We start from the raw sequence: 21,085 nt of genomic DNA, 5'->3' as shown, positions 1-21,085 counted from the left end.
TGCTCTCTCTGTCTTTTGTCTTCATTCTTGCATCTTCCTTCTTCTGTGTTGGGGTTTCAGTTATGGCTCAACAGCACTATTCAATAGACACAATCCTCTCAACCAGCAGTTCTCTCAACCTTAATAATTGTATCAAAGTGGCACAGAAATGCAGTCAATACACACACATGAAAAATAGGCACAAGCAAGTTAACAACACTCAGATCCAAGGAATTTCCTGAAAAAGAAAAGGCACTGAGCTAGCAGAAAAATAATACAGATGAATGATGTTTGGATACTTACAACAGATGCCATGTGTACAAGAGAACAACTTAAAGCATAGAAAAACTATAAACCTTACCAGAAAAACACCAAACAGAAACCTAGAAAATGAACAATCAGATAAGATAATTATATAACACTTTAAAAGAACAAAGTAATAGAAGTAATGGATGGTCAAATTACTGAGCATGAAAACAAATCTCTTTATTCCAATCTATGAGTCAAAAAAATCAACAACAACAACAAAAAGCAACGGAGTCTGAAAGAATACTAATTAGGTGGGACACCATCAAGATGAACAGCACATGCTTCGTTGGACTCCAAAACAGGAACAAACAAACAAATTCAAAAATAAAACAGTTAAGACACAAGAAATTCTGGAGGAAATTTTCCCTGCCAGCAAAAAAAAAGGGGGGGGGGAGAATAACTACCGAGGAATCCGAGAGAACCCCAAACTGGAGAGACCCCCAAAAGAAAAATATCACAGCATATCACATCATAGTTACGTTTTCTCATATCAAGGAATCCTGAGAGCAGCTAGGGATAAAATTACATTTACTTCCAAAGAAAATGCAATAAGAATAATCTTTGATTTCTCAGCAGAACTAATGTAGGCAAGAAGACAAAGTGACAGCATCTATAAAGCCCTGAAAGAAAAACACAGCTAGCCAAAAATCTTATATGCAGCAAAATTATCACTCAAATATGAGAGAGAAATAAGAGTATTTCCAGAGAAGGAGAAAGTAAAGGAATTTGTGAAAACAAGATCAATATTACAAAAAATATTAAGCAGGGAACTCTAGCCATATAATCCAACAGCAACAACATACAAACTTGAGATCAAGATACAAGACAACACCACACAGGAATCAAAAGACTTAATCCAGTCTTAAAATAGCACAGAAATATAGGAAGAAACCAATAAACCACACACACACACACACACACACACACACACACAGATCAAAAGGACAGCAACAAACCCCCCATGTATCAATAACAACACTGAATGTTAACGGATTAAATGCACCATTCAAAAGACAGAGTTGCACATTAAGAAAATAAGACCCATTAACGGGCTGCTTAAAAGACACATCTGAGAGACAAAGACAAAAATAGGCTGAAAAGTAATGATGGAAAAAAACATACCAAGCTAATAGCAACCAAAACAAAAGAAAAAAGAAAAACAAGCCAGGAATGGCAATATTAGTCTCTGATAAAATAGATTTCAAAGCAAAATCCACCATGAGGAACAAAGATGGGTACTACATAATGATTAAAAATACAATAAAAACTAGAAGATATAACCATAATAAACATACACACCCAATGAAAGACCCTTAAAATATCGTGTATTATATTCAATACACAATTCTTGAGAAAGAAACTCAATAAAGGCAAAGAACAACTAAACAGCACAGCTAGCCAACTTGATCTCATGGTCAAATACAGAACACCCAAAACAGCAAAGTATATATTTCTCAACGCACATGAAACATTCTCTGGAACAGACCATATATTAGGACATGTTGTAATAAACAAAAACACTGGGATTTTACCATCTGTTTACTCAGACTATAATGCTTTAAAATTAGAAATCAACAATAGGAAGGGCAAGAGGCAAAAATCAAATAAATGGAAACTGAACAACACACAACTTAAAACTACTAGTAATCAATGATATAAGGAATGAGCTCAATAATTCTTTGAAACAGCTGAGAATGAAAATGCAGCATACCAAGTCCTTTGGGGCCCATGAAGAGTGATATTCAAGGGTAATTTAATGACAAAGAAGGGAGAACCAAAATTAACATATAATTAACAACTATGACAAGAACAACAAAATAAGCCTTCAGTTACTAAAAGCAAATAAATGAGAAATATTAGAGAAGAAATAAATGACTCAGAAAACAGAAAAGCAATAGAAAAAAATACCAAGACAAAAGATTGGTTTCTTGAAAGGATTAACAAAATTGACAAGCCTTTAGCAAATTTAACAAAGGAAAAGAAAGAGAAGGCACAAATATCAAGAATAAGAGATGAAAGCGGTAACAACATGACATATCCAAATGAAATATATGAAGAGTAAGGCATTATTATAGCAGATCATCCTCAAACAAATTTGAAAACCAAGGTGAAATGGAAAATTTTCTAGAAATGCATTATCGACTGAAACTAACACAAACTGAAGTAGAAATCCTTGATAAGCCCCTAACAAAAGAATATGATCAGGTTATTAAAAACTTACAATCAAAAAAAAGTTCAGGGCCAGATGGCTGCACCCAAGAATTCTATCAAGCATTCAGAGAAGAGTTGACACTAATTCTACATACAACTATTTCAGAATATAGAAAGGGACAGCAAAGCCCTGAACTCATTCTATGAAGCAAGAATAACCCTAATACTAAAACCAGGCAAAGATATTGCCAAGTATGAAACTACAAACCAATATCCCTCATGACCATAGATGCAAAAAATCTCAACAAATACTTGTCAATGGATTCCAACCATATAAACCATAAAGGGAATATCACCCTGTCCATGGAGTCTTTGCTATTCCCTCTCCTGAAATGCTTGGACAAAGAGTGGACAGATTTATGCAGCCTGAGCTATGGACCTTCTACCAATTACACCTTGGTGTCTCAGAGGGAAGAATTGATACCAGAAATATTTTAAAAAGCCACAAAATCTGTGCTGCCTGGAAGGATACCTAAAGAGCCAACTCTTACCAGGCTTTCCGGATTTGGGTGGTGAGTTCACAAGAGCCCTTCTTGTCACCCACTGCTAATTAGCACCGCAACCTAGCATCATGAGTGTCGGGAGGGGTGGGGACAGTTTGAGTCTGAACTTGGGTAGGAAGATCCATGGGTTCTTGCACCTTGGGGAAGAGATCCTGACCCACTTTGTCTTCCAGCTGGATAGGGGAAATTCAGGTCAGTGGTGGACTGGCTCCCAGTGCTGGGCTGGAACTCTTGGAGATTGGACTATGATAGAATTTCTCCTGGGCAACTAGGGATGGGCTGACTCTGAGGTGGTGCAGAATTAGGTGGGCATGTTTTAGGGGAGAAAATCAGCACCGCAGAAATTTAGTTTCTCCATGGGCCCAGGATTCAAAGTGCTTTCAGCTACCTGCCTGTAAGCCCATGCCCAAGTAGAACTGGGGCCTTACTGGAGATCCCCTTGCAGAGGGGTCTCAGGGAGGAGACAAGCCAGACAGGGTGCGATGTAGCAACGATGAAAAATACAACTTTCCTCTAGTTCCTAAATGCTTCCTCCCCACCACCACCACCCACCCACCCCCACAACTATCATGATCTAAATTCTACCTTGCAAGTCTGGCTAGACTAGAGGAGGTACACTGGTACAGATAGGAACTGGAAACACAGGGAATCCAGGGCAGATGATCCCTTCAGGACCAGTGGTGTGAGTGGCGATACTGGGAGGGTAGAGGGAGAGTGGGTTGGAAAGAGGGAACCGATTACAAGGATGTACATGTGACCTCCTCCCTGGGGGATGGACAACAGAAGGGTGGGTGAAGGAAGATGCCAGGCAGTGTTAAGATAAGGTAAAATGATAATTTATAAATTATTTTTTAAGGGTTCATGAGGGAGGGGGGAGCGGAGAGGGAGAGGGGGGAAAAGGAAAATGAGGAGCTGATTCCAGGAACCCAAGCAGAAAGCGAATTGTGAGAATGATGAGGGCAACAAATGTATAAGTGTGCTTTACACAATTGATGTATGTATGGATTGTGATAAGAGTTGTATGAGCCCCAATGAGTTAGTTAATTGTGCCAACCTGGCCGATAATCACATGTGGGGCTAATTGGAAGGCGGAGGGATAAATGGTTGGTGAGCCTTGCCTTTCTAGTTCTCGGGTCTCTTGCTTTGTGATGGTCATACCAGGGTGCAAGTTGTCTTAGCAGTTCCCTGCTTCAGCTTGGAAGATTGACTTCCTACAAGACAACTCCAAGGAGAAGCCACATGGACCTGCCCTCATGCAGCCCTGGTTGCTGGAGCGCCATGTGGAGACCCCTGCCAGTGCTGAGATGCTTATTCGTTCACTGACTCAGCTTTCCTCCTGCAGTCGGCATCATTGGTTCTGTTTTGTGAGGTGGAGGACTTGGTGGACTGGTGTTGGGTTAATGGGTTAATGTTGGACTTGTGGGCTTGGGCAGCATTGGGTTGAGATGTTTTCATGATGCACACTTTCTTTACATAAAACTCTCTTATACATGAGTTGCTGTGGACTTGTTTCTCTAAAGTACCTAGACTAATACCTTCCACCTTCCACACATAACCCAATAAAATGATTTTTTTTTAAAGGTAAAAAATGCTCAAATAAATAAATAAAAATAAAAACACTGTAAAATAATAATAATAATTGGGGCCTTACTCTTGACATATAAGGTCTGGGAAAATAGCTCGAGCAGGCATGTGGGTAACGTTTCAGATAGCCTCCTCTATGCTCCATAATGTTTGTCTTGTTAATTATTTCCTGGAATTCCTTGGGGACTGCACAGCCAAACTTGAAACAGGATTTCAATGAAGGCTATACTGAATTGTTTTCTGCCTTTGGCTTCTGGTGAGGGTAGGCTGATGTTGAACTGCTTGGCCATCTTTGACTATCTGGGTTCTACAATAAGTATGTAGGAATTGTTTTGTACCCAGAGATGAATTAAAGCAACAACCACAACAATGCTATGACTCTGAAGCAACACTCAATTTACGTACAAAATAAAACAACTCAATTAACTAGAATGAATACAGAGATGGACCGGGAGGAGGTCTTGAAGGAGGATTAGCACTAAGGAAGGAGATTAGGGCAGTGATGCTCAGCTACTGCAAGCAATTGGAAGAAAAAATTGATAGAAATAGAGAAAAAGAAGAGGAGGTTATGCAGAAACTCAGGAAGGCTCAGCAAGCCAGTCTGACAAAACAAACAAACAAAAAAACTAGAACTAATTCAACAATTCCAAATAGAAATTCAAAGGTCAACACTAAAATATAGAACTGCAATCTCTCTACTTGGTATATATCCTAAAGAAATAAAGAACAACACACAGAAAGACGAATGCACACCTATGTTTATTGCAACAATTTCTATAAAAACACAAAGATGGAAACAATGAAAAACTCCAACCATAGAGGAATGGTTAAACAAACTATGGTACATTCATAAAATTAAATATTATGCATTATTAAAAATAATGATGAGTCAGTTTAAACACCTTAAGACATGGATAAAATCAAAGAACATTGTTCTTAGAAACCTTAATCAATCTCATAAACATAAATATGTTATGACACCATTATTATAAAGGGAAATAAAGAAAGAAAAATTGTTTTCACACCAAAGAGTAAGACTTGAAGGACCATGAGGAGGCCAGGGGTTGGGGTAGGGTAAGGAGAGGGAAGGAACAAGTGTGGAGAGATGAAGACGGGGTCAGGAAAAATCAAAACAAAACATTAAAAGAAAAAAGAACACAAATACTAGGGAGCTTAATGAGATACTGCTTCTGATTTGATTTGCAAGTTTATTTCAAGCAAACAAAAATAATCCAACAATATATCAAAGAATTATACACCATGATCAAGATTAATTTATACCAGGCACCTAAGGATGATTCAACATTAGAAAAACAATTAATGTAATCCATCACATAAACAAAACCAAAAATAAGGGCCATATGATTATATCAATCAATGCAGAAAAGGCATTTGACACTACCCAACACCCCTTCATGATACACTCAGCAAGATAAGAATAGAAGAGAGAGGTTTCAACACAATAAAGGCCATATATGCAAAAGCAAAAGCCAACATCTCACTAAATGGAGTTAAATTGAAAGCATTCCTCTTTCAAATAGGAACCAGACAAGGATACCCCTTTAAACACCGTGTTAGAAATCTTAGCCAGTTAGTAGGCAATGAAAAGATATCAATGGAATCTAAGTTGTTAAAGAAGCAAATTATTCACTATTTGCAGATGATATGATTTTATACATAGAAATTCCAAAGATATGAAAGAAATGTTTGGAAGCAATCGATGGACTTGGAAGCATGGCAGGGTGCAAACTTAACATACAAAAATCAATCAGATTGTTGCATACTAATGAAAAGAGCATTGATAAATCAAGAAAACAATATCACTTATGATAGCCACATATAAAATTAAATATTTAGGAATGAACCTAACCAGAAAAGCAGAAGAATTATAAAAAGAAAATTACAAAATGGTACTTCAGAAAATCAAGACAGACCTACATAAATGCAAGATTATTCCATGTTCATGGACATATCAAAACTACCCAAAGCAAACTATAAATACAACATAATTCTTATCTAGGTCACAACTTTGTTCATAATTAAATGGACAAACTAATAAGTAACTTCATATCAGAGGGAGGGTGGAGCCCCAAAATTAGCAAAGAACTTCTTAAGAAGAACAAAGTAAAAGGTCTTTCACTTCCTGGCACACAGCCACAGTAGTCACATCAACCTGGTATTGGTAAATGATAGATACCTAGGCCAAATGAATACAATATAGAACTCAGAAATAAATTCATCCACTTACAGACAACTGATCTTTGACAAAGGACCAAAAAACACTAAATGGTATAAGAGCTATAAAGATCGCCAATGAGAAAATAAGAGCAAACTCATGGGCACTAGTGCAAGATATAGAGACACTATCAAATATCAGGAAGGAAGCACTCCCAGTTGATGACAAAATAAGGGGGTCCCCCCCGCCAAATGGAATTTTTTTTCAAAGCTATAGATTTAAAGTTTTTTTACAAAACAACTTTATCACCTTCAAAGTACTCTCCATTACACTTAATACATTTGTCAAATCTGCGATTCCATTCTTGGAAACATTTTTCAAACTCATCTATTGGGATGGCTGACAGCATCTCCCTTGTTTTTTTTGCTTCATCTCCTGTCTTTTCATGTCCCTCTTCATTTGCAGAAACAAAAGAAGTCGCATGGAACGAAGTCAGGTGAGTCAGGTGTGTGGGGAAAGAGAGGGATGCTGTTTTTTGCCCAAAACTGGTACACTGAGATGGCTGCATGAGTAGGTGCGTTGTCTTGGTGGCAAAACCTGTCCCCTGTCTGCCACAAATCAGGCCTTTTTTGTCCCACACTGTTATGCAACCTTTAAGAACCTCTAACTAGAAAGCTTGATTAACAATCTGACCTGGTGGAACAAATTCCCAATGCACTACGAGGCAACATCTATTTGGGTAATTGACAGACATCCAGAATGAAGTTTGTCATCAATCCACATTTCACCTTTTTTAAAACCAGAAAACCACTTGAGTATTTCCCATAGCACTGTCCTTGTAAACTGTGTTCAACATCACAACAGTTTCTGTAGCATTTTTCCTGAGCTGTGTTTACAAATGCATTAGCAAAAAAAGACCTAGAGAGATATTTTATAAGTACCTAAGGAGTAAGAAACTGATGATGCTTAGAAGGGTAAGAGACAGAAGTCCTTTATTAATTCTGGAATGAGATAAATATGGAGTACTTACAGTCCACACAGTATACCCTTCAATATTTCAGCAAGGGAGCCCTCTGGAGGAATTAGGACAAGGAAGCTAGTGTGTTTACACTGCCCTGTTCAGAGAATTCTACCCAGACCTGGATTATATACAATCCATATCATTTGGGCCCCTAGACAACTGAAGAACCCTGGGTCACTTTCCCTTATACGCTGCACATTATTAAAGGTTCAAGGCAGCCACTGTCCCCTTACAATAGTCCATCATTGTGGCAAATGGAAAATGTCACCTCTATCAAAAGTTCCCACACTGTAATTAAACCTGTTGCTGTGAACTCACTCATCTTTGGGTACACAAAGTCCTTCCCTTTGCAGAGCACTGGATACCATACATGGGTGCCGGTTGAACAGTTCCTCCTTGGATGTTTCCATCTCCTTCCCAGCCCCTAGAGAATCAAAAACTCACCACCATTGATACCAACTCATAGAGACTCTATAGGGCAGGGTAGAACTTGCCCCTGTGAGTTCCTGAGACTGTAACTGTTTATGGGGATCAAAAACCCTGTCTTTCTCTCCGTGGCAGCCCCTGGTGTTCTTGAACTGTGAACCTTGCGGTTAGCAGCCCAACATGTAAGCACTACACCACCAGGACTCCTGCAAGAGGGTGACACAAGGACACTGTGCTGATCTCCCTCAGGTGATCAGCTACGTGATGGCAGCAATCTTCCTGAATCCAAATATCATGGTTTCTTTATTGTCCCTAAGAACCAATTGAGGCCACGCCTGACCTCTGCCCTCTTATCAAAATACTGGGCAAATGGGACAAGAAACAAGCAGATGAAAATACACAAGACTCCTAAGAGCCATACAAAGCACTCAGATTTTGTACCATACTTTTTAGTTTGTTTTTAATCAAATACAAAAAGGAATATATATGAGGAGTTTTAAAATGTTCATTAAAAAAACCTCTATTATTGTTTCATTCCATTTTCAACAGACTGTTTGAAGTCCCCTTGGATAGTGTAGGAACCCTCGTGGGGTACTGGTTGTGAGTTGGGCGGCTAGCCACAGGTCAGCAGTTGGAAATCACCAGACACTCCTTGGGAGAGAGATAGATGGAGGCTTCTCTTCCCATCAAGAGTTACAGTCGAGGAAACTCACCTGGGCAGTTCTACCCTGTCCTAAAGGGTCATTATGAGTCCAACTGGACTTGATGGCAGTGAGTTTGGTTTGGGGTTTTAGTATAACGTAAGGAGCCCTAGTGGTGAGGTGGTTCGTGTTTGGCTACTAACTGTAAGGTCAGCGATTCAAACGCTCAGCTGTTCCCTGGGAGAAAGATGGGGCTTTCTGCCCCAGGAAAGAGCTGCAGTCTCCAACAACCCCAGAGACAATTCTCCTGTGTCTTATAGGGTCACCGTGGGTTTGGTTTTGGCTTTTGGTCTTGTATAATATGTAAATGTATGACCTTGTCGAGAGATCAGTCCCTGGTGAAGGACATCATGCTTGGTGCAATAGAGGGGTCGCGTATAAGGGGAAGGCCCTCCACCAGATGGACTGACACAGTGGCTGCAGCAATGGGCGCAGAGAGAAGAACAACGTGAGGGTGGTGTTTCATTCTGCTGTTCGGAGGGTTACTATGAGGGGAACCAAGTCAATGGCCCCTAACAACAACGACTTGACTAAAATAATTACAAATAAAACCAAGCCCTGTCCTAACCCTGGTTAAGAAACAATGACTCATATTTTAGAGACTCTACTATTTGTCACCCTGCCTTTCATCAAGAGTACCACATACAATGTATCTAAATAAAAGTGGGCTTCAAAAAGGTATGGGAAAAGTGAATTAAAAGATGATGAGGATTTCCACAAACGTGTTGAAGTCTTCTTGTCTATATCATTTAGTTTGTGCTTCTTCTAACTTTATCTGGATGGAAACATAAGATATGCTTCTGTGATTCTTTCACTCAAAATGGTGTTTCTCAAATCCATCTATATTGATGTCTTTCCCCGTTGTTTAATTTCATTGTCATAGAGATCTTCATTATATGAATATACCTCAATATATTTATTCATATTCCAATCCATGGACATTTGGACTTGCAGATTTTTTGCTATTAGAACTAATGCCACTGTTAACACTTTTAGATACTCTTATATAACACTGCTATAAAGACATATGTTCTGCAGATATTTAACTACAAATGGACTAGCTGCAATATAGGAAATGGACATCTTCAAATAATTTTAGGGTTATGTGAACTAACCAAACTGTCTTCCAAAATTCTTGCACCAATATACATCTCCATTAGCAGAGTTGGACTCCTCCATATTGCCAGAACTTGGAAATGTCAGACATTTAAGTGTTTACCAATATGTTCAGTATAAAATCTCATTTTATTTTGGGTTTGACTTTTCCCCCTTCCAACTAGAAGCCATACCTTATTAATGTTAGAAATAGTACAAATTTTAAACAAGACTGCATTTCATCTTTTGAAACATAAGAAAGTCTTTTTTTCAGATGTTAATATTGTCAGTTCGATAATAGCATTTATAACAGTATTACTGTTGTTCTTCAAGGCTGCGGGCTGCCTTTGCTCTTGACATGATCAATCTGCATATGTCCTTTCCTGCCACCCTTCAAACTCTTCCTCTTCACTCTCTTCTTGTATAGTTGGAGTTGGTGTGTGTTCACGAATGTTCGAGAGAGCTTCACCTTCAACTTTGAATTTGTTAGCAGTTGCTAGCTGTGCTTGCTAAGATAAATCTTCAGTCTTGGCTTTTCAAAAACACTATGTAGGTTACAGAAGCAGGGCACTTGTAGTCATGGAGTTTTGTGATGACCAAGAGGATAGTCTTAGATTTCCTGATTGTGACTCTAGTAACTCCTGTCACTTGCCAGAGGCCCAGGTTGGACATAGCCCTCAGTGCCTTTCTGGAGAAGTAGCTATGAGTTAGGCTGCTAACCCCCAGACTGGCAGTTTTGAAATCACCAGCGACTCCGGGAGAAAGACCAGGCTTTCTGCTCTCATAAAGAGTTACAATCTCAGGAACTGACAGGGTGGTACACCACTCAATGGCAGTGAGTTTCATTTTTTTTTTGGTTTGATCTTTGCTTTACTGACTGGTTCCTCGCTGATTTCAGCTACTGCCTCCAGCTGGGCTTGTTGTGTGCTGCACTGCATTGAATCCTCTTGCTGGAGACTCTGGTATTGATTCATCACCATTAATTTCTGCTGCAGATCCCGTTTCAGCCTGGGGCTCTGGCAACTCCTGCTCTGTAGCAGAGGCGCTTCCTGTGGCTTCACTGGGCATTTTGTACAGGGAACGTGGAACCACGATGGCTGGCGGAAGAAAGAGAGCTGTGCCTTTAACTTTCATTTTCCTTATTGCTATTTAATGTGAGTGTCTTTCATATGGTCATTGGCTTTTCCTATGTTATGGGGAAGCCAAATTAACACTTGTGAATATTAAAACTACCCTCATACTGACTTTATTTTGAAAACTACTTCCAGAAACTTCTTTTTGTCCTAGTTATTCTTAAGGGTCAAAGAGGAGGAGACGTCACGGGTGCTTCAGTTCTAGTACACCTCCCATACACTGGATGTCCCCAACCTGCGGCTCATGACCCTACCCACACTCCGAGCATTATAATAGTGAGCCACTGAACTGGAACACCACTCTCTTCGATTACCCTGTCAGTAGTGGTCAGGAAAGTAAATGCAGAAGCCTTGAATTTTCAGTGGATTTCAATCAATAAAGATGCCTAAATTACATTTTCTGAAAAGGACCAATATCAAGTGATCCTCCCATTCAAAGTTCCCTAGCCTTTGGGATACTCCAGGAGGGAAAAACTATCCATTATCCCCCAGTAACTGTTTCCTGGCTTTGCTTAATAGCTGAACCCTACCTTTTATGACATTAGCATTTAATCAAAGGCTACAATACCTCAAGCTCCTTAACAGCTATGAGTATGAATAGATGGCCACTTTTAGGTTAATAAAGTATAAGCAGTAATTTAAGTCTTTCTTCCCCTTTCAGAGGCTGATAATGATGGTCTGGTGCTCGATCGTGGGTCATGAGAACAAGATCATTCACTGAAGACGATAGAATAAAGAAATCTGGATCCTAGATGAGCTGATAGGGTCCCCAAGCTGCCCCTGTCCTATCCAGCTCCTGATATATATATATATATATTTAAAACAGTTTTACTGGCACTTCATCTACAGATCATACAATTCAATAGTTCATTCATTTCGAGAAGAGTTATGCAATCGTTACCACAATCAATTTTAGAACATTTTTCCTTGTAATAATTGTTATTAGTGTAATGTTTCCAATTGTGGCATAGATATACTCAACTAAACATTCTCCAATTCAACAACTTCTACATGTATAATTCAGTGCCATTGTTTGTACTCTTCATGCTGTGCAACCCTTTTTTTTTTTAATCATTTTATTAGGGGCTCATACAACTCCTATCACAATCCATACATACATCAATTGTGTAAAGCACATTTGTACATTCATTGCCCTCATCATTCTCAAAACATTTCCTCTCCACTTAAGCCCCCGGCATCAGGTCCTCATTTTTCCCCTCCCTCCCCGCTCCCCACGCCCTCATGAGCCCTTGATAGTTTATAAATTGTTATTTTGTCATATCTTGCCCTGTCCGAAGTCTCCCTTCACCCACTTTTCTGTGTCTGTCCCCCAGGGAGGAGGTCACATATAGTTCCTTGTAATCGGTTCCCTCTTTCCTACCCACTCTCCCTCTACCCTCCCTGTTTCGCCACTCACACCACTGGTCCTGTAGGGCTCATCTGCCCTGGATTCCCTGGATTTTCAGTTCCTATCTGTACTAGTGTACATCCTCTGGTCTAGCCAGACTTGCTTATCAATATCCTTTTTGAAATTATTCCATCACCATTAACATAAACTCAATCTCCCTAAGTAAAAACTGTCCTCCTTGACCAATGGCTACCATTGGTCAATTTTGTTTAGTACTTTTCTTGATATAATATTTACATGTCATATACTTCCATATTTAATTCACTTTTTAAAAAGAGTTGTATATACATCATCACAATCAGTTCTATTGCTCCCTCTCACCTCCCAAATTCATTGTTTGCTCTCCAATTCTCCTCACCCTGCCTTCCTCTGTCCCTGATAAACCATTGCATCCATTACTGTGTATCCACTGCTTCTGTGCTTCACAAACTGGGAAATCGAACAGAAACAATCAAAACAAAAATGAAATGAAACAGAATGAAGAAAATAATAATATAAAGATAAAAATAAAAACAAGAGTAAGAACGAAAAGACAACCAATAATATTTTAAAAGCCAGGGGAAAATTATGTTGTGGGATAAAAGAGAAATATTTATGCCCATAGCAAATCCAGGTTGGGTCAAGAGAGAGGCCAACTGACCAAGTATCATATGATATGCCATGGTTCGATCCACCATAAGCAAGTGTCCAATAATCTTTGACAGTAAAGCTGTTCAGGTCCCTCACCTGTGGCCAGAGGGGATCCGCCAGAGGCTTCATCTGACCAGATACTCTGCAGATGGATTTTGGGCTCCCACTGTCCTCCATAGCCTTCTACAAATTCTGTGTTCCCAATTTAAGCTCTGATACTTTTCCCTTCACCACATTTGGATTTTCTTGTTGTCATCTTTGGATCACACAGGCTGGTGTGTTTCACTGATGTGGAGTTAGTTGACATCTCGCTCAGATGGCTGCTTGTTTGAATACAAGCCTTTAAGACCTCAGATACTATTCCGATTTCTAACTGGACACCATCTGCTTTCTTCACCACACTTTGCTGTAGCACCCTTATCTTCAGTGATCTCTTAATGAAGGCAAGGGTCCTGTTATAAGAATTCCTTGCTCTTGGATTGGGGTAAGAATTAAGTAGGGCCCCAGAATCCATCTGCTTGTCCACAAGTTATGAATGACTCTCGTTTACTTTGGTGGTAAAACCACCAGCAGCAGCAACAAAAAAACAACAAAGACTGAAAACCAATCAAAGAAGAGAAATATTGTTGATTATCCCCCTGCAGCAGTGGTTCTCAACCTTCCTAATGCCATGACCCTTTAATACACTTCCTCATGTCGTGGTGACCCCACAATCATAAAATCATTTTCACTGCTACTTCTTAACTGTAATTTTGCTACTGTTATGAATCTGGCAACCCTTGCAAAAGGGTCATTCAACCCCCTAAGGGTTGACAACCCACAGGTTGAGAACCGCTGCCCTGGAGTATAAGGCAATTGCATTGATAACATCAGTAATGTATCCAATGATGTAGGATTTAAGGTACTGTTGGTATGAGTTTATGCGAGTATAGTCTAACTGCAAGCTGCAATCCATGAGTTGTTCTATGCATATTTCTTCCAAGAGCAGATCCTTGCCTATCAGAGTAATACCTGTCATATTAATGCAAGGGGAACATTGAAGTACTAATATATGGTGGTTCTGTATCATCTTTCATTGGATGACCACTAAGCCAGAGGTCCCACCCAAGGTCCAATGACCACCATTGCCACAATCTTTGGGGACAGCAATCTTTCTTGGCTTCCTTCCCTATCAGGGAATTTCAGTCTTTAAGTCAAATGGCTACAGGTAGTTTTGAGGTAGGGCCCAGTTTGTTCAATTGGGTTTCCATGTCAAATTCTTCAGTTATGGCCCTTGGGGGATGCTGTGTTCCCTGTAAGGCCAGTGGCTAAGGCCATAATAGTGCTTAGTCCATGGCATGGTTCACTGGGGATAGAAGCATATTTGAAGTGTTTACCCAGGAACACAGAACCGGGTTTATTCTCTCCTTCGGTTCACTACAATTTTTGGATTGCATCCCATCCCAATATGAGATTGTTCCTTCCCATTTACCCACCATTCCCACCAACAGAAATATCAGTGCCTCCTCTGAAATGTAGATGCTGCCTTCTCCTGGTCTTAACTTGATTTTCCTAAAAGGTTGTCCTCTCATTCCTGTGGAGGCTCTGTTGATCTGTTACAGTCTTGTCTAAATGTTGTGTAGTATCAAGTGGATTATTCTTCCCACCTCTTGATGGTGTGACTCCCGTTGATGTGAAGTCTTCTGTGTTGAGGGAACTATGAAGTGCATATCAGGAGGGTGATTTATGGTTCACAGCCAGCAGGCAGGCTTTCTAACCTTTTGTTTGGGAATTGGTTTCTAAGATTTAATTGGTGTTTTTCCTTACAGTAGTGCACTCATAAAATATTTGTCTTTTTGTGATTGACTAACTCAGCCTAATGGCTTCCAGGTCCCTTCATGTCATGCAGTGCTTCATGCTTTTATCCCTGTTTCAGTGAAGTGTAGTACTCCGTTGTGTGTATGTACCAGGGTTTCTTTATCCATCCTTCCACTGTTGGGTATTTGGGCTGATCTCAGTTTCTTGCTATTGTGAACTGTGCTGCTATGAACACGGGAGAGCATACTTCCACTCGTGTTGTATCTCTTATTTCTTTGGGGTATACACCTGATAGTATTGCTGGATTGTATGGAATATCAATTCCAAGTTGCTTTAAGTATTGATATACTGTTTTTCATAGTGGTTGTATGTATTTACTAGTCTACAAGCAGTGTATAAGAATTCCATTTTCTCCCCAACGTCTTCAGGCATTTGTTATCTTTTGCTTTGTTTTGTTTTATTGAGCTAATATTGTGGGTACAAGGTGGTATCTCATTGTGATTTTAATTTGCATCTCCTGAATGGCTAGTGATCATGAGCATTTTTCATGTGTTTGTTAGTCATTTGTCCAGATATTTTTAATATGAGAAATTTGGGGAGTCTTTGCTGTTCACAGCTCATGATAATTACTAACTGAGGCACCTCAAACACAGAAAAGCAATACCATTTATGTGAAGACAAGAATATTTACATACATAAGTAATACACCAAAAATTAATTTACGCATCTTTTTCAATAAACTAAATTTGTCATTTTATAATTCACTGCCAAATGGGATTACTTGTCCAACTTAGTACTTGAATACTTTTCAGGTACATCAATGTTTCTTGGAGTTCAGTTTTAGAATCTAATGGGCATTCTATTTATGTTATCTGTGGGGGAAATGTGGAAATCCAAAGGCAAAAGTAACTCTAAAATTGAACAATTTAGTGCATATTGTGACAGATATGTAAAAGCACCTATTTTGGACAATAAGATTTTTTTAAATTGGTACCCAGTGTTTTATTGGTTGCTTTGAGGGCTGGTACAGAGAAATTATAAAAATGTTCTATGTAATTACCTTGTTGTTGTTTGGGGTCACACTGGCTGTATTTCTGATGCTGGGGTTGGAAAAGGATGTGAAGGCAGGCAGTTTCACCACTTTGTTGCCACCAACTGACAATGTCCCCAGAAACTGACTTAGTTCAGTGTCCACAGCCAAGGGAAGACACAAGCTCTGCTCTGGATCTCCAGCCTGCTCATGGGTTTCTGCCCTGCAGTGGATCTTTAAGATTTTAGTTACAGAAACAACATGCTGAATAAGTATCCATTAAAATGAAGGTGGATGGAACCCCGTGGGCTGTAGGATAATTGGTGATGCTTAATTTCTTGTTTTCATTTTTCTTAGCTCTATTTTCTAATTTTGAACAATCACTTTGTATCTCCTCTGCCATTAAAAATTTGCAAGGTCCCCATATGGATTTAGCCTTTAAAGAATCCCTCTTGACGATAGACCTGGGATGAAAATAGCCTTATCCTGCAGGGTGTATTATAAAGAATGGATGCATTTAGGTTACAATGTAACACCTTATCATTTGATCTCTCTTCGGACTCATTTTGAATTTGTTCTAGTTTTTAATGTTTTCTACTTTCTTTTTTGCGGTTTTCTCTATCTTATTTTGTTATTTTTGTTGGGGTTTTTTTGTTGTTGTTGCTTTTTCTGTATATGAAATCCGGGATATGTAAATCTGTAGAGACAATAACTAGATTAATAGTTTCCTGGGAGATGGGAAACTAACACCAACAAGCAGAACAAAGAAGAAAATGTTCTAAATTTGATTGTGACTGAACTATTGAATTGTCTGATATGTGAATTATATGTCAATAAAAGCATAGAAAGAAAAATTTCTTAGGACGTATTCCTTTCCCGATAACCTGCGTCCTGTCCTGTTGTCTTCTATGCAGTGCTGGCAGGTGAGCAGCTTCTCCCAAGTCCAGCCTACACTCCAAATGAGCCAGGAAGACATGGTTAAGTAAGGGTGAGTTCTCAGAACCCCCTTCTTTTCTTCAACTAAATTTGGTTCATTTTCTTTGTGCTTTTTCATTTCTGGATAGTCTTGTGCTTCCAGCTTTTAACTCTGTGGACATTAAGCAGCCTCTGCTATGGGGAGAATATTTGTGCCCAGTCAAGGTGAGATACAATCTGAAAGAAGAAAGTCATCAAAAGTTTGTATGTGGAGAGGTTTGCTACAACGCTGAGTCAATGTGGGCAGGACTAACTGATGACAGAAAATCAGACTGGCAGGGGTGTCAACCAAAGTCAGGCCAGCTGCCTGCCAGCTTCAGAGGTGTGCTTGTGTGTGGTGAAGCCATGGCAACGGATGTTCGACCGTGACTTCACACATAGCTCTACACACTAAGGGACTTAAATAAATGATGTTGACTGACTGTCCAACTGGCTTTGACCTCCCTTCAAAGAGTGGGGGATGCTAAATAAACTCCAGGTTTTACCATAATAATACCTGCTGACCAAGAATGTTGCCGAGATGAATGAGCTCCTTTTTGAAGGGCAAAATGTGCTTCTCTCAAGAATGGCACTAGATGAATGCTAAACTTACCATCATTTGAATGGAACTTTATGTTGCTTCAACCCCATTCTGATTACAATATCAGCTAGAAGTCTCCTAGAAATCCAAACACTCGCTTGTTGAGACATTTCAGCCAAAATGTGACCTATCTTGACATTAGTGGTTTGCTTTGTCTTTATTATCTTGAGATCTTAGGATGGAATGCAGCTTGGAAGACTGTCTACTTTGGCGCCCACCCAAGACAAAGACTGCATCTAAATCATCTAGAATTAGAATCATGTGGTGGTAAATCTCAACCGGTCTCGCCCCCTCTCCCTATCTGCCCTTCTCTCTCTCGCTGGTATTTTCACTATATTCACTGCCAGAATGACCTCTGAGTTTAAACTTAACCCCTTGAGAAATGATTTGTCAGTTCTGTATTGTTTGTTGTCAGTGGAAATAAAGAAAACACAAAAGGACAAATATTGTATGAGACCACTCTATAAAGAAAAATTTTTAAATGACAAAGACTTTCATGCCAAAGGAAAGAGGACTGGAAATTACCAAGAGGAGGAGGGCGAGGGAGGGAGGCTGAAGCAATAGGGCAGAGCAGTGGTCGGCAAACTAGTTCGAGGGCCGGATGCTGCTGTTTCAGTACATCACGTGTGGCTCGATGTAAAATTGAGAAAAAATTTAAAGGAGATTATTTAGGTAATGTTGATTTCATTTGATTCTAAAAATATATTTATGGCTCTCCAATAATTTTTTAATTATTGTGAAAGAGAGAATTGACTCTTCCGACTCAAAAGTTTGCTGACCCCTGGGCTAGAGGGTTGACAGGTACTAACTTGGGTCAAGGGGAAGATAGTAATTCACAAAGTAGAAGGGAAATCAAAGGAAATAGGGTAACCTAATGGAGGATTTGATAAGTAGCTTAAATTGTTGAATAGGTGATTAATTATCTGACATGTAAACTACTACCTACTTCAAAATTTTAAAAAAGGAAACCTGCTGTTCTGTTCTTGCATTCAGTCTTAAAGGTAGATTTAAAACACGCTCACACGCCCATTAATTCACCAAGTTGGTGCTTTAGATTGATTTCTTAGTTAACTCAGGTAAGCTCAAGCTCTTCGTTGTTCGTTCTTTTATTTTTTATCTCCTTTGTATGCTACTTCTAGATCCTTTTTTCCACTCAAACCAGAGATTTTGAAAAAATATTTGTGCATATTGTTTAAAAGCCTAATATATAAAAAAATTAAAATGAGGGAACACTTGCCTCATGAACACCATGGTCTTGTTGTTCCTAGGGGCCACCAGGAACCCTCGTGGTGTAGTGCTAAGCTGCTAACCACAAGTTCCACAGTTAGGAGCCACCAGACACTCCGTGGGAGAAAGATGTGGCTGTCTACTCCTGTGAAGAGACGTCAACTGCCGCAGATGACATGTCCCAGGCAAATGGGTTAGGTAGTTTTATAATAGAGCCCTGAGCTAGTAGACTAGCCTCTGCTGGGGAATTTGGGGGGAAACCGTTCTCTTGGATGAGAGAATGGGGAGTGAGGCGAAGGGTGTTATCTCCTATCACTCCTTTGCCTCCTGCCTCTGACTAAATGAAAACATTGTACTTGAACTTCTGCGTTATTCTCCAACCATGAGTTGGAGGCTGAGATAATTTCAGAGATGTAGGGCCAGAGTTCTGATGATATTTCACCCTAAGCTAAGCCAAATGGCTACCTACCTCCAGTCCTGTTATAGGAGGAAAACATTCTGTTAGTTGCGAGCCAGATGCCTGCAGTTGTAACAGAAAACATCCAAGTGAACAGAGCATATTATGACTCGGTTTTTCACTCATGTTAATTAATATACTTGTTTTGTCACTTTCAATCTTGCTCATGCTTAACATGAGTGATTTTCCCCAAATTTTCTACTTCCTCTGACATGCAGTGACTAACTGGCCCTTGACTTTGCCCCTATCTTTACTTTAATCTGAGTTTCTCCTCTCAAATGGAATTTGAGGACTAAATTGTCAATCAAGCTATGCTTCTTCAAAAACGTTATTTTAAATCAGTTAAGTCATTTTGGGGCTTTAAAGGGGGACATGATATGCTCAGGTATATATTTTTAAAGGATTCCTTGGTCTGCTGTGGGTTGGGAGTCAACATCAAAGCCAAAAGGTCACTTGCAATTGACTAAAGTAGTCCAGTCACAAAGAGAAAATGGTACTTTGGACCAGAGTGGCACCAGCAGAGGTGATGGAAGGTGTTCGTATACAGAATGTATTTTGAAGGAATGGTCAGCAGGTCTCGCTCATGGATTGGATGTTGAGTGTGTCAGGAAAGTAAGAAAGAAAGCAAGGGTAAAACCCGATTTGATGTCTGAATGATCCTATGAGTGGAGATGACAGTAGCAATGAACACTACAGAAAAGGACGGTTAGACATCAAGTGAATGGATGGGTCATTGAAGAGTTCTCTTAAGGACCATGAGAGAGAAGCATGACAAGAAGATCGCTTATGGGAACTTTTGTTCTATTTTTTGTGTCATGTTTTCTCCATCTAGATTCCCCACCTCTCTTTTGGTTCTGTCTGTTCTGATAGGCTTGGTGATCGTCTGCATACTGGGAAACACTATCTCCTCTCCTCTTCCTCACTAACAGAACCTTGCCTTTGCTCCAAACTGAGGATGATGCACCTTTATGCATTACACATTAGTGAGATGTCACAAGGAGGGGACAGAAAGGACTACAGCTTCACTTTCTCTTTATGCCAAGGAGTGCAATTAGATATTAACTTGCTCATTCAATATTACGTATTTGAAAGGCCCTGTGACATTCCTATCTCCATTCTTCAATTCAGTGAAAAGGAAAGTTGAGTACAAGAAACTAAGTAAGAAGCTCGAAAGTGAAGCAATCAGAATGCAACTCCATCTGGCTGAAATCCAGAGTCTGTTACCACAGCACACATAAATGTACTGCCTCTAAGCCCTGGGCCGTGCTTTAGTGACCCCAGATGGTCTTTATACAGCCATCACGGACATTCCATTACCCTGAAAAACTATTCCTGCTATATACTTGTCTCTGTCCCCAACCCACTGGGACAATACCAGTGGAAACATTGGTCAGTGATTTTTCTCGCCTTTATTAGAAGGATTTATAACAGACTGTCACCCCTGCTGCTCTCATACCCCTGCCTACAAAAGAGTCCTGAGAAACTAGCAGGAATACAAATATTAAAATAGAGCATTGAAAGAGACACTGATTTGAAGTCATAATTAAAAAGATGTAATTTTTAAAATACTTAAATTTGACATAAAATGTCCATTCCTACCAGTGGTAGAACATCTGTTCTAAATCAAAGAAAGCCTGTGAGATCTAACCTTTACAAAGTTCTAAGAATCCTAACTGCCACTTGTCTGTCATTTTGTTGTATTGTAGTGGCTTGTCAGAAGTTATGTCACTTGCATTCCAAATGCCAGCAGGGTCATCCAAAGTGAACAGGTTTCAGCAAAGCTTCCAGACTAAGAGCAGACAACACAGAAAAGAAGGACTCAACTCCTTGCTTAGGAAGAAGG

The 21,085-nt window shown here is 39.6% G+C and overlaps 1 pseudogene; it reads right to left on the bottom strand.

Annotated features, from left to right (window-relative positions):
- Positions 1-10,367: 10,367 nt before the first annotated feature.
- On the bottom strand, positions 10,368-11,073 carry LOC101662218 (annotated as a pseudogene).
- Between the last annotated feature and the right edge of the window lie 10,012 nt (positions 11,074-21,085).

The sequence above is a fragment of the Echinops telfairi genome, unplaced genomic scaffold, assembly GCF_000313985.2.
Source record: "Echinops telfairi isolate 266 unplaced genomic scaffold, ASM31398v2 ScPeMD7_5592;HRSCAF=6446, whole genome shotgun sequence".
In the NCBI taxonomy this organism is placed as follows: Eukaryota; Metazoa; Chordata; class Mammalia; order Afrosoricida; family Tenrecidae; genus Echinops; species Echinops telfairi.
Note: the sequence above shows the minus strand (reverse complement) of the source record. Positions and strands in the feature narration are given on the sequence as shown.